This window comes from Procambarus clarkii, chromosome 90 (assembly GCF_040958095.1).
Source record: "Procambarus clarkii isolate CNS0578487 chromosome 90, FALCON_Pclarkii_2.0, whole genome shotgun sequence".
Taxonomy (NCBI): Eukaryota; Metazoa; Arthropoda; class Malacostraca; order Decapoda; family Cambaridae; genus Procambarus; species Procambarus clarkii.
Window position 1 is genome coordinate 2,618,537 of NC_091239.1, and position 13,075 is coordinate 2,631,611.

The window sequence follows — 13,075 nt, forward strand, 5'->3', positions numbered from 1 at the left end:
ACACGAGTTCTCTCACATTGACAGTGGCTTGACGAAAAATGCAGACTGACCCCTCACTCATCTGGTGCCTTCGGGAGGTAGAGATGTTTGAGATATATATCTCGAACTATCTACTTCTTTTGTAAGGTCTGATGGCGTAGTGGGTTAAAGCATACTAGTTATGCCAGCTACTGGAAGGTAGTTGTGCTTTCTGGGTTCGAGTCCCACTGGTGGGTGTTGTCCAAAGATTGTATATATATATATATATATATATATATATATATATATATATATATATATATATATATATATATATATATATATATATATATATGTCGTACCTAGTAGCCAGAATGCACTTCTCAGCCTACTATGCAAGGCCCGATTTGCCTAATAAGCCAAGTTTTCCTGAATTAATATATTTTCTCTAATTTTTTTTCTTATGAAATGATAAAGCTACCCATTTTATTATGTATGAGGTCAATTTTTTTTCATTGGAGTTAAAATTAACGTAGATATATGACCGAATCTAACCAACCCTACCTAACCTAACCTAACCTATCTTTAAAGGTTAGGTTAGGTTAGGTAGCGGTAAAAGATAGTTTAGGTTAGGTTAGGTAATCGAAAAAACATTAATTCATGAAAACTTGGCTTATTAGGCAAATCTGGCCTTGCATAATAGGCTGAGAAGTGTGTTCTGGCTACTAGTTACGACATATATATATACATATGTCGTACCTAGTAGCCAGAACGCACTTCTATGCCCACTATGCAAGGCCCGATTTGCCTAACAAGCCAAGTTTTCCTGAATTATTCTATTTTCTCTATTTTTTTTCTTATGAAAAGATAAAGCTACCCATTTCATTATGTTTGAGGTCAATTTTAATTTTCACTCGGTCTGGACATAACGTGACATTTTATACCCAGATTTAGGAGAGTGATTTGGTCCTCAGTGAGGTTGATTCCTGCAACGTTCAGGAAGCCATCTCTTGGTCGTGGAATTGCCATAGGTGAGATGGGACGAGTGAGATGGCCCGGAAAGTGGAGTTGGAAATCCTGTTGGACGACATATTCGACCTCGAGACACAAAAGAAGGTCACTACCAAAGATACCTTGCAAGCAGAACTTATTGCGGAAGGAGGAAAGAATCGAGGCAATTACAGAAGCACCATACTGTCCCCCGAGCTCAAAGCGGCAGCTAAAAGCCTTCGTGAGAACAAGGAGATAGTTGTCAGGAGAGGCGACAAGTCGCCAATATACGTCATTCTTAAAAAAGACGAATATCTGGCGAAAATGAACCTCATACTCTCTGACCAAACTAAATTTCAAAGGGTAACGAAGGACACTACAGCCGAATTAAAAGCAAAGCTCAACAAACTGATCGAAACTGTGAACGCCCAGAAATCCGGACTCCACCTGCCAAAGATTATTGGGGAATATAAACCTGGATATGCGTATGGAAATGTCAAGACACACAAGCCTGGAAACCCACTTCGGCCAATCATTAGCCAGATACCCACACCCACGTACAGACTGGCGAAGCGACTCAACGGCCTGCTGGCTCCTTATGTCCCTTGCGCCTTCTGCCTGAAGTCTCCAAAGGAATTTGTTGACTTACTGCGGGGCACACGGGCCACAGGGATAAGAGCCTCGTTGGACGTAGAATCACTGTTCACCAACGTACCTGTGGACGAGACTATCGGGATGATAGCCGACAGAGTGTATCGTGATCCAGCCTGTACTCCTCTTGACATACCAGAAAATATTCTAAGGAAACTACTCTAAGCTTGTACTAAAGAGGCACCCTTCTTGAGCCCGGATGGGCACATGTCTAAGCAAGTAGATGGGGTCGCCATGGGTTCTCCCCTAGGTGTCCTGTTTGCAAACTTCTACATGGGTACCATCGAGCAAAAAGTCTTAGTCGACATGAACTTGAAACCGGCCATATACTGCAGGTATGTTGACGACATTTTTACACAGGTACCTGATGTCAGACATCTGCAGGAGCTGAAGGAGGCGTTTGAGCAGAGTTCCGTGCTGCGTTTCACTTACGAGATGGAAAAGGATGGGAAGCTGCCCTTTCTAGATGTAACAGTCATGGAAAAGAGTGGAGGTTTCCACACTCCAGTCTACATTAAGAAAACGAACATAGGAATGTGCCTAAATGCCAACAGCGACTGCCCAGACAGGTACAAAAGGAGTGTTTTTAACGCATATGTCGACCGTGCTCTCAGCCACAGCTCAGAATGGAAGCAAGTCGACGAAGAACTCTGTAGTGTAAGGCAGGTCCTAGTCAACAACGGCTTCTCCAATGGTTTCGTCGAGGACATCATAAGAAGGAAAGTGAAACGCCATGCAACCTCTGAAGAGACAACTAACACAACACCTATACCCCCTATTAGACTATTTTACAGGAACTTCTTTTCCACAGCTCATAAAACAGAGGAAAAGGCCCTGAAAGATATTGTTAATAGAAACGTTATCCCTACAGACAAAAATCAGAGGATACAACTGACGATTTACTATAAAACCAGAAAAACGGCCAGCCTACTCATGAGAAACTCTTCAGACAAAAAGCAAAACGCTTTAAAAGAGACCAACGTCGTCTATGCCTTCAAATGCCCACTTGGGGACTGTAAGCTCCAAAAAACCCAGTATATAGGCAAGACAACAACATCTCTTTCTAGGCGTTTAACGATGCATAAACAACAGGGTTCCATTAAGGAACATATAATCTCTTCCCACAACCAAACCATCGCCAGAGAAATCCTAGTAAACAACACAGAAATCATCGATAGATACAGCGATAGCAGGCGGCTTGACGTTTGCGAGGCACTACACATTAAGAAGTCAACACCAGCAATCAACAGCCAATTAATGCACAACTATATTCTACCCACCTCAAGATTCCGCTCCAATATAGAAGCATCAAGAAATATGGACCAATAGGCTTTCTACAATCACTTCCATTTCAATACCCATTGTTTCGTGTTCTGTCTTGTGTTGATGAAATTAATACCCTATTAATGCCACCTCTTGTTCTGTCTTGTGTTGATGAAATTAATACCCTATTAATGCCACCTCACCCCATCCACCTCACTCAAATGTAGATATAAACAAAATCGGAGATGCGTAAGTTCTATTCAGTTGTGTATGTGTAAACTAAAGTCTATGAAAATGTAATAAGTTTTACGAAACGCGCTCAAGTGTCGCGTCAGACTAGAAATAAAAATGAATTTTGGAGAATTGATTTTTGAATTACCACCAACAGTGAAAAGAAATGTACGAAAGATAGAGAAAATTTGTGTTAGAATTATTAATCTTACTTTTTCGGTCATATTTAATAATATATGTCTACAGGAAAGACTGCTACCAAAATATACTAATATGTATATTATTAAATATGACCGAAAAAGTAAGATTAATAATTCTAACACGAATTTTCTCAATCTTTCGTACATTTCTTTTCACTGTTGGAGGTAATTCAAAAATCAATTCTCCAAAATTCAATTTTTATTTCTAGTCTGACGCGACACGAGCGCGTTTCGTAAAACGTATTACATTTTCAAAGACTTTAGTTTACAAATACACAACTGAATAGAACTTACGCATCTCCGATTTTGTTTATATCTACATTTGAGTGAGGTGGATGGGGTGAGGTGGCATTAATAGGGTATTAATTTCATCAACACAAGACAGAACAAGAGGTGGCATTAATAGGGTATTAATTTCATCAACACAAGACAGAACACGAAACAATGGGTATTGAAATGGAAGTGATTGTAGAAAGCCTATTGGTCCATATTTCTTGATGCTTCTATATTGGAGCGGAGTCTTGAGGTGGGTAGAATATAGTTGTGCATTAATTGGCTGTTGATTGCTGGTGTATACTGGGCAGTATATAGGCTGTATAGTATATAGCCCAGTATATAGGCAAGACAACAACATCTCTTTCTAGGCGTTTAACGATGCATAAACAACAGGGCTCCATTAAGGAACATATAATCTCTTCCCACAACCAAACCATCACCAGAGAAATCCTAGTAAACAACACAGAAATCATCGATAGATACAGCGATAGCAGGCGGCTTGACGTTTGCAAGGCACTACACATTAAGAAGTCAACACCAGCAATCAACAGCCAATTAATGCACAACTATATTCTACCCACCTCAAGACTCCGCTCCAATATAGAAGCATCAAGAAATATGGACCAATAGGCTTTCTACAATCACTTCCATTTCAATACCCATTGTTTCGTGTTCTGTCTTGTGTTGATGAAATTAATACCCTATTAATGCCACCTCTTGTTCTGTCTTGTGTTGATGAAATTAATACCCTATTAATGCCACCTCACCCCATCCACCTCACTCAAATGTAGATATAAACAAAATCGGAGGCAGGAGGAGCTGCCAATCACCGGGAAGCGGCCAAGCCACGTAAATACAGAGACCTTGAGCACAACTACAATTTTGTCCCCATTGCCTCAGAGACACTTGGTGCCTGGGGTAAAAGTGCTGCTAGCTTTTTGAAGGAGTTGGGGTCTAAGCTAATCGAAATAACTAGAGACCCTAGAGCTGCCAATTTTCTTTTTCAGCGCCTTAGTGTGGCAATCCAGAGAGGAAATGCTCACTGCATCCATGGTTCCTGCCCGTCATCTGAGGAGCTGGAAGAGCTGTACAACTTGTGACAAGCAGCCTTGCACCCTGCATGTAATCAATATTGTAACTGTTTTTGTGTAATGACATTTTCAAATAAAGTTAGATAAATATGCACACTTAACAAAAGAATAGGGGTGGTAGGAGAAGAAAATATCAAAGTGTTCAGTGAGGATCCACAAGGTCTTCTCTGAGTACTCTTTATTTTCTTCTCCGAGGCTATGGGTCCCTACACTTGCACCAGAGGTGGTATCCTTTCTAGGTTTCTTTATATATATATATATATATATATATATATATATATATATATATATATATATATATATCTATATATATATATATATCTATATATATATATATATATATATATATATATATATATATATATATATATATATATATATATATAATTTATATATATAGATATATATATAATTTATATATATATATATATAATTTATATATATATATATATATATATAATTTATATATATATATATATATATATATATATATATATATATATATATATATATATATATATATATATATATATATATATATATAATATATATACCCCGTGGGCGCCACAGGGAACGGACGCTGGGAAGAGGCTCTGACGGCCATGTGCCATTATCTTGTGACATCCTGACCCCACCAGGCCCAGACTCAACAGTGTGCAGTGTGAAAACATCCTGGGAAGGTATGAGAGTGGCAGGAAGTGTCCAGGGTGAACTATCGCAACCAAAAACAATCAAACAAGTGGATTGGCAGTGTGGAATCGTCTGAACTGCAGTGAGGGCCAACAAGGGCGCCCTGAGGGGCTCCCTCGGTTATGGTGGGGGGTGGGGGGATGGGGTGTTGTTGTGCGGTCAGTCGAAGGGGGGGGTGACCAGTGTGTAAGTGTTTATGAAAATCAGGGATGCGGGACATTAGGTAACGGGGCTCTCTCTCTCTGCTGGATAACTGGCTGCGGTAAGGCTTCTCTTAATAATGTCATTGACCTCGCTGTGTCTTGCATGCTATCCTCCTGTCCTTTGGAAGAGAAGGCCATGCCGTCTGTAAATGTTAGCCTCTGCCTCGCCGCAAATACACCTGTATTCGGTGTGGATTGGGGCAGCGAGTCAAAGAGCAACGGCAATTCGGAGGGCCTGCGGTGTGAGACAGGTGCCGGTTGCTGACATTGGGGTTGCTAATAGGAAATCACCTGCATGGGGAGCTGCTACAGCTCTAAGTCGGGCAGTGTCATGTGGTGTTGTCGCAGCTTCTAGCAAAGTCGCTGCTTCTTGGTCGGCAATGGGGCGATCCAAGCTGGATTGCTTATGGGCTTTAGAAGGCGGTGGTTGGGGTGCTGGTCCTGCGAGAGAGAGACCCATTTGGTTGTGCAGTCTGTGAAGCTGGGATCATGTACCCCTGCCTGTTGATCTAGGTGCTCAGGTAGGATTTCTTTCACCAAGTTGTCAGACCCCACTGAAGAGGACAAGAAAGCTGGTACAGCAGTTTGTGTTGCTGTGCACACGCCAAGGCCCCCGAGTCTGAGAGGAAGGGAGGCCTGTTTCCACTGTGAGTCGCTGAGGGAATGATTGAGGGCTTTTCTAGTGTTGATTTCAGCAAGCTGTCGTACTCTTCTAATTTAATATTGTTGAAAGATGGCGAACATCTTAGAAAGTAGGTCAGCCTGGGGAGGGACAAGCATCTGGTGATGAGGTTAGGTGCATCATGAGCATCGATGTCTTCAATCCTCTCGTTCATCCTCTTCAGGTCAGTGATCTTCTTACCGAGGACCCCGTCGATGGAATTCCTTTCAAGAGGAGCACCTAGGAGTGTGCAGCCCTCAGGGTTGATTGTATGAATGTCAGGTAAAACAACCTTTATTTACTCTATTATGTGCTGGTTGTTGAAGGTTATTTCGCACTTGGAAGGGTTCAGGGTGAGGCCTAGGCTTGATCCTATACTAACACGTTTGTATAATTTCGTGATATATCACTGTACAATATAATCTGGTTCACTGTGGACTCGATGCACTTAAAACACGATACCTGTTTCCCGAGAGCCCAGGTATCTATTTTTCAGGGATATTTCCATAAACACTTACACACTGGTCACCCCCCCTTCGACTGACCGCACAACAACACCCCATCCCCCCACCCCCCACCCACCACCATAACCGAGGGAGCCCCTCAGGGCGCCCTTGTTGGCCCTCACTGCAGTTCAGACGATTCCACACTGCCAATCCACTTGTTTGATTGTTTTTGGTTACGATAGTTCACCCTGGACACTTCCCGCCACTCTCATACCTTCCCAGGATGTTTTCACACTGCACACTGTTGAGTCTGGGCCTGGTGGGGACAGGATGTCACAAGATAATGGCACATGGCCGGCAGAGCCTCTTCCCAGCGTCCGTTCCCTGTGGCGCCCACGGGGTATATATATATTATATATATATATATATATATATATATATATATATATATATATATATATATATATATATATATATATATATATATATATATATATATATATAAATTATATATATATATATATATATATATATATATATATATATATATATATATATATATATATATATATATATATATATATATATATATAAAGAAACCTAGAAGGGGTACCACCTCTGGTGCAAGTGTAGGGACCCATAGCCTCGGAGAAGAAAATAAAGAGTACTCAGAGAAGACCTTGTGGATCCTCACTGAACACTGATATTTTCTTCTCCTACCACCCCTATTCTTTTGTTAAGTGTGTATATTTATCTAACTTTTTTTTGAAAATGTCATTACACAAAAAAAAGTTACAATATTGATTACATGCAGGGTACAAGGCTGCTTGTCACAAGCTGAGCAGCTCCTCCAGCTCCGCAGATGACGGGCAGGAACCATGGATGCAGAGAGCATTTCCTCTCTGGATTGCCACTTTAAGGCACTGAAAAAGAAAACTGGCAGCTCTAGGGTCTCTAGTTGTTTCGATTAGCTTAGACCCCAACTCCTTCAAAAAGCTAGCAGCACTTTTACCCCAGGCACCAAGTGTCTCTGAGGCAATGGGACAAAATTGTAGTGGTGCTCAAGGTCTCTGTGTTTACGTGACTTGGTCGCTTCCCGGTGATTGGCAGCTCCTCCTGCTTGTGTAGCACTGAAGTCAACATAGGTATTGGCTAAAGTTGAAACGCAAGTGTAGTCCCACACCAACTGTCTACCATTCTTCCAGGGGTTCACCGTAATTCTGTCTGGGCGACGGACAGGCTCATCAGAGTTGCGGGACATTAGGTAACGGGGCTCTCTCTCTGCTGGACAACTGGCTGTGGTAAGGCTTCTCTTAATAATGTCATTAACCTCGCCGTGTCTTGCATGCCATCCTCCCGTCCTTTAGCAAAGAAGGCCATGCCGTACATATCTGTCGGCCTCTGCCTCGCCGCAAATACACCTGTATTCGGTGTGGATTGGGGCAGCTAGGCGGAGAGCCACGGCAATTCGGAGGGCCTGCGGTGTGAGACGGGTGCCGGTTGCTGACATTGGGGTTGCTAATAGGAAATCACCTGCATGGGGAGCTGTTACAGCTCTAAGTCGGGCAGTGTCATGTGGTGTTGTCGCAGCTTCTAGCAAAGTTGCAGCTTCTTGGTCGGCAATGGGGCGATCCCAGCTGGATTGCTTATGGGCTTCAGAAGGTGGTGGTTGGGGTGCTGGTCCTGCGAGAGAGACCCATTTGGTTGTGCAGTCTGTGAAGCTGGGATCATGCACCCCTGCCTGTTGAACTAGGTGCTCAGGTAGGATTTCCTTCACCAAGTTGTCAGAAGATCACTGAGCAGGTCAGTGATCTTCTTACCGAGGACCCCGTCGATGGCATTCCTTCCAAGAGGAGCACCTAGGAGTGTGCTGTCCTCAGGGTTGGTTGTATGAATGTCAGGCAAAACAACCTTTATTTGCTCTATTATGTGCTGGTTGGTGGAGGTTAATTCGCACTTGGAAGGGTTCAGGGTGAGGCCTAGGCTTGCTCCTTGCTCCTGGATTATTCTTATGTCGTCCAAGAGTGAGGCTGGGGAGCCGGCTAGAGTACCATCATCCAAAAACCAAATGTTGAGCTCACTGGACAGGTTATCGGTGACTTCCTTGATAACTAGGCAGAACAGAAAAGGAGCAAGGGGGTCACCTTGCTAGACACCTTCTTGTGATTCAATTTCATGTTCCCCAAAAAGCAGAGTTAGATTCTTGCTGTAGCATGAGTTTACAAACGGGTAGAGGGAAGGAAAAAGGCGATGAACTGCACTGATTACTGCATCCCTCCTAACCAGATTGAAAGCATTTTTGAAGTCCAGGGTTATCAGGGCTTTTTCATCCGTAATGTTGGCAATGTAGGCTCTAGCTGCATGAGCCGCTGCCTCACACCCTTGGGGAATGCCAAACCCAAGCTGTTTTGGCTTCAGCATGTCGGCTGCTGCCTGACTAACTGCTCTAGCAGCAGCCTTAGCGACGAGACGCTGGAGTGAATTGCCCACAGCTATCGGTCTGATTCCTCCATCTTTCTTCCTCAGGGCACAGAGGGTAGCGCCAAAAAAGAGAGGCCGTATGGTCTCTGGTATGTTGCCAGCTAGACATGTGTTGGCGAATCTAGTTAGTTCCACCAGGAGGCCCTGTGCAATGTCTCCCAGTGCAGGGTTGAGCATTTGTTTGATGTGGTTGGGTCGTAGTCCTGTGAACCCACCTGCTGATCCTGGTGGGAAGGATAAAGCTGCTTTATGCACCATGGATTCGAGCACACACAGGGGTTCTGCTCTGGTGACACCGACTAGGGGGACACTGTCATCATGAGGAGCTCTGGGTGGGTGTTTTTCCCTCAGGGCTTGTGCTGTATTGGCATCCCTGGTGGCAACTGTGTCTTCACTGGTGATGACTCTGATCGCCCCTATTGTGTTGCCTTCTTCTATTTTCTGCTGACTGTTGCTCTGATTTTGGATGCCTCGGTTCTGCTGTTGATACCTTTCCTGCGGTGGGTGTATATATATATATATATATATATATATATATATATATATATATATATATATATATATATATATATATATATATATATATATATATATATATATATATATATATATATATGTGTGTGTGTATATCACGAAAATAAACACGTGATTAAAAATGTGACAATGTCAGACCAGGAAAGTGTTCCTCCTGTCTCCTGGTGGGAAAGTGTTCTAAAGTTGTATACTTAACTCTCGTGTTTAGGAGAGTTGTGCCTTAAGAAGAGACACTGTGTCTTCCCATATTAACAGGGACTTGATGAAATTAACGTCTAAATGACCCCTCACTTGCTCTGGTGCTCTTGGGAGGTGTTGATCTTTGGGGTATTTAAATACTCCGAAATTACCATCTCTTTTAAGGGTCTGAGCAGGTGGTGGAGAGGGTTAAGGCGTACCTGTTATGCCAGTTGCTGGAAGGCTTCTGTGCTGGCTAGGGTTCGAGTCTCCTGGTGGGAAAGTGTTCTAAAGTTGTATACTTAACTCTTGTGTTTAGGAGAGTTGTGCCTTAAGCAGAGACACTGTGTCTTCCCATATTAACAGGGACTTGATGAAATTAACGTCTAAATGACCCCTCACTTGCTCTGGTGCTCTTGGGAGGTGTTGATCTTTGGGGTATTTAAATACTCCGAAATTACCATCTCTTTTAAGGGTCTGAGCAGGTGGTGGAGAGCGTTAAGGCGTACCTGTTATACCAGTTGCTGGAAGGCTTCTGTGCTGGCTAGGGTTCGAGTCTCCTGGTGGTAAAGTGTTCTAAAGTTGTATACTTAACTCTCGTGTTTAGGAGAGTTGTGCCTTAAGCAGAGACACTGTGTCTTCCCATATTAACAGGGACTTGATGAAATTAACGTCTAAATGACCCCTCACTTGCTCTGGTGCTCTTGGGAGGTGTTGATCTTTGGGGTATTTAAATACTCCGAAATTACCATCTCTTTTAAGGGTCTGAGCAGGTGGTGGAGAGGGTTAAGGCGTACCTGTTATGCCAGTTGCTGGAAGGCTTCTGTGCTGGCAAGGGTTCGAGTCTCCTGGTGGGAAAGTGTTCTAAAGTTGTATACTTAACTCTCGTGTTTAGGAGAGTTGTGCCTTAAGCAGAGACACTGTGTCTTCCCATATTAACAGGGACTTGATGAAATTAACGTCTAAATGACCCCTCACTTGCTCTGGTGCTCTTGGGAGGTGTTGATCTTTGGGGTATTTAAATACTCCGAAATTACCATCTCTTTTAAGGGTCTGAGCAGGTGGTGGAGAGGGTTAAGGCGTACCTGTTATGCCAGTTGCTGGAAGGCTTCTGTGCTTGCTAGGGTTCGAGTCTCCTGGTGGGAAAGTGTTCTAAAGTTGTATACTTAACTCTCGTGTTTAGGAGAGTTGTGCCTTAAGCAGAGACACTGTGTCTTCCCATATTAACAGGGACTTGATGAAATTAACGTCTAAATGACCCCTCACTTGCTCTGGTGCTCTTGGGAGGTGTTGATCTTTGGGGTATTTAAATACTCCGAAATTACCATCTCTTTTAAGGGTCTGAGCCGGTTGGTGGAGAAGGTTAAGGCGTACCTGTTATGCCAGTTCCTGGAAGGCTTCTGTGCTGGCTAGGGTTCGAGTCTCCTGGTGGGAAAGTGTTCTAAAGTTGTATACTTAACTCTCGTGTTTAGGAGAGTTGTGCCTTAAGCAGAGACACTGTGTCTTCCCATATTAACAGGGACTTGATGAAATTAACGTCTAAATGACCCCTCACTTGCTCTGGTGCTCTTGGGAGGTGTTGATCTTTGGGGTATTTAAATACTCCGAAATTACCATCTCTTTTAAGAGTCTGAGCAGGTGGTGGAGAGGGTTAAGGCGTACCTGTTATGCCAGTTGCTGGAAGGCTTCTGTGCTGGCTAGGGTTCGAGTCTCCTGGTGGGAAAGTGTTCTAAAGTTGTATATATATATATATATATATATATATATATATATATATATATATATAGGAGGGGTACCACCTCTGGTGCAAGTGTAGGGACCCATAGCCTCGGAGAAGTAAATAAAGAGTACTCAGAAGACCTTGTGGATCCTCACTGAACACTTTGATATTTTCTTCTCCTACCACCCCTATTTTGGTATGTATGTATATTTATCTAACTTTATTTGAAAATGTCATTACACAAAAAAAAGTTACAATATTGATTACGTGCAGGGTACAAGGCTGCTTGTCACAAGCTGAGCAGCTCCTCCAGCTCCTCAGATGACGTACCTAGTAGCCAGAACGCACTTTTCAGCCTACTATTCAAGGCCTGATTAGCCTAATAAGCCAAGTTTTCCTTAATTAATATATTTTCACTAATTTTTTTCTTATGAAATGATAAAGCTACCCATTTCATTATGTATGAGGTCAATTGCTTTTTATTGCAGTTAAAATTAACGTTGATATATGACCGAACTTAACCAACCCTACCTAACCTAACCTAACCTATCTTTATAGGTTAGGTTAGGTTAGGCAGCCGAAAAAGTTGGGTTAGGTTTGGTTAGGTAGGTTAGGTAGTCGAAAAAACATTAATTCATGAAAACTTGGCTTATTAGGCAAATCGGGCCTTGCATAGTAGGCTGAGAAGTGCGTTCTGGCTACTAGGTACGACATATATATATATATATATATATATATATATATATATATATATATATATATATATATATATATATATATATATATATATATATATATATATATATATATATATATATATATATATATATATATATATATGCGAACAAGCCTGAATGGTCCCCAGGACAATATGCAACTGAAAACTCACACCCCAGAAGTGACTCGAACCCATACTCCCAGGAGCAACGCAACTGGTATGTACAAGACGCCTTAATCCACTTGACCATCACGACCGGACAAAATGAGGTGATAGCCGAGGCTATTTGAACCACCCCACCGCCGGCACTCGGATAGTAATCTTGGGCATAGCATTTTACCAAATCACCTCATTCTTTGGGGCACACGTGAGGAACACAAATGCGAACAAGCCTGAATGGTCCCCAGGACAATATGCAACTGAAAACTCACACCCCAGAAGTGACTCGAACCCATACTCCCATTAGCAACGCAACTGGTATGTACAAGCCTAACCTAACCTATCTTTAAAGGTTAGGTTAGGTTAGGTACCCGAAAAAAGTTAGGTTAGGTAGGTTAGGTAATTGAAAAAACATTAATTCATGAAAACTTGGCTTATTAGGCAAATCTGGCCTTGCATAATAGGCTGAGAAGTGTGTTCTGGCTACTAGTTACGACATATATATATATATATATATATGTCGTACCTAGTAGCCAGAACGCACTTCTATGCCCACTATGCAAGGCCCGATTTGCCTAATAAGCCAAGTTTTCCTGAATTATTCTATTTTCTCTATTTTTTTTCTT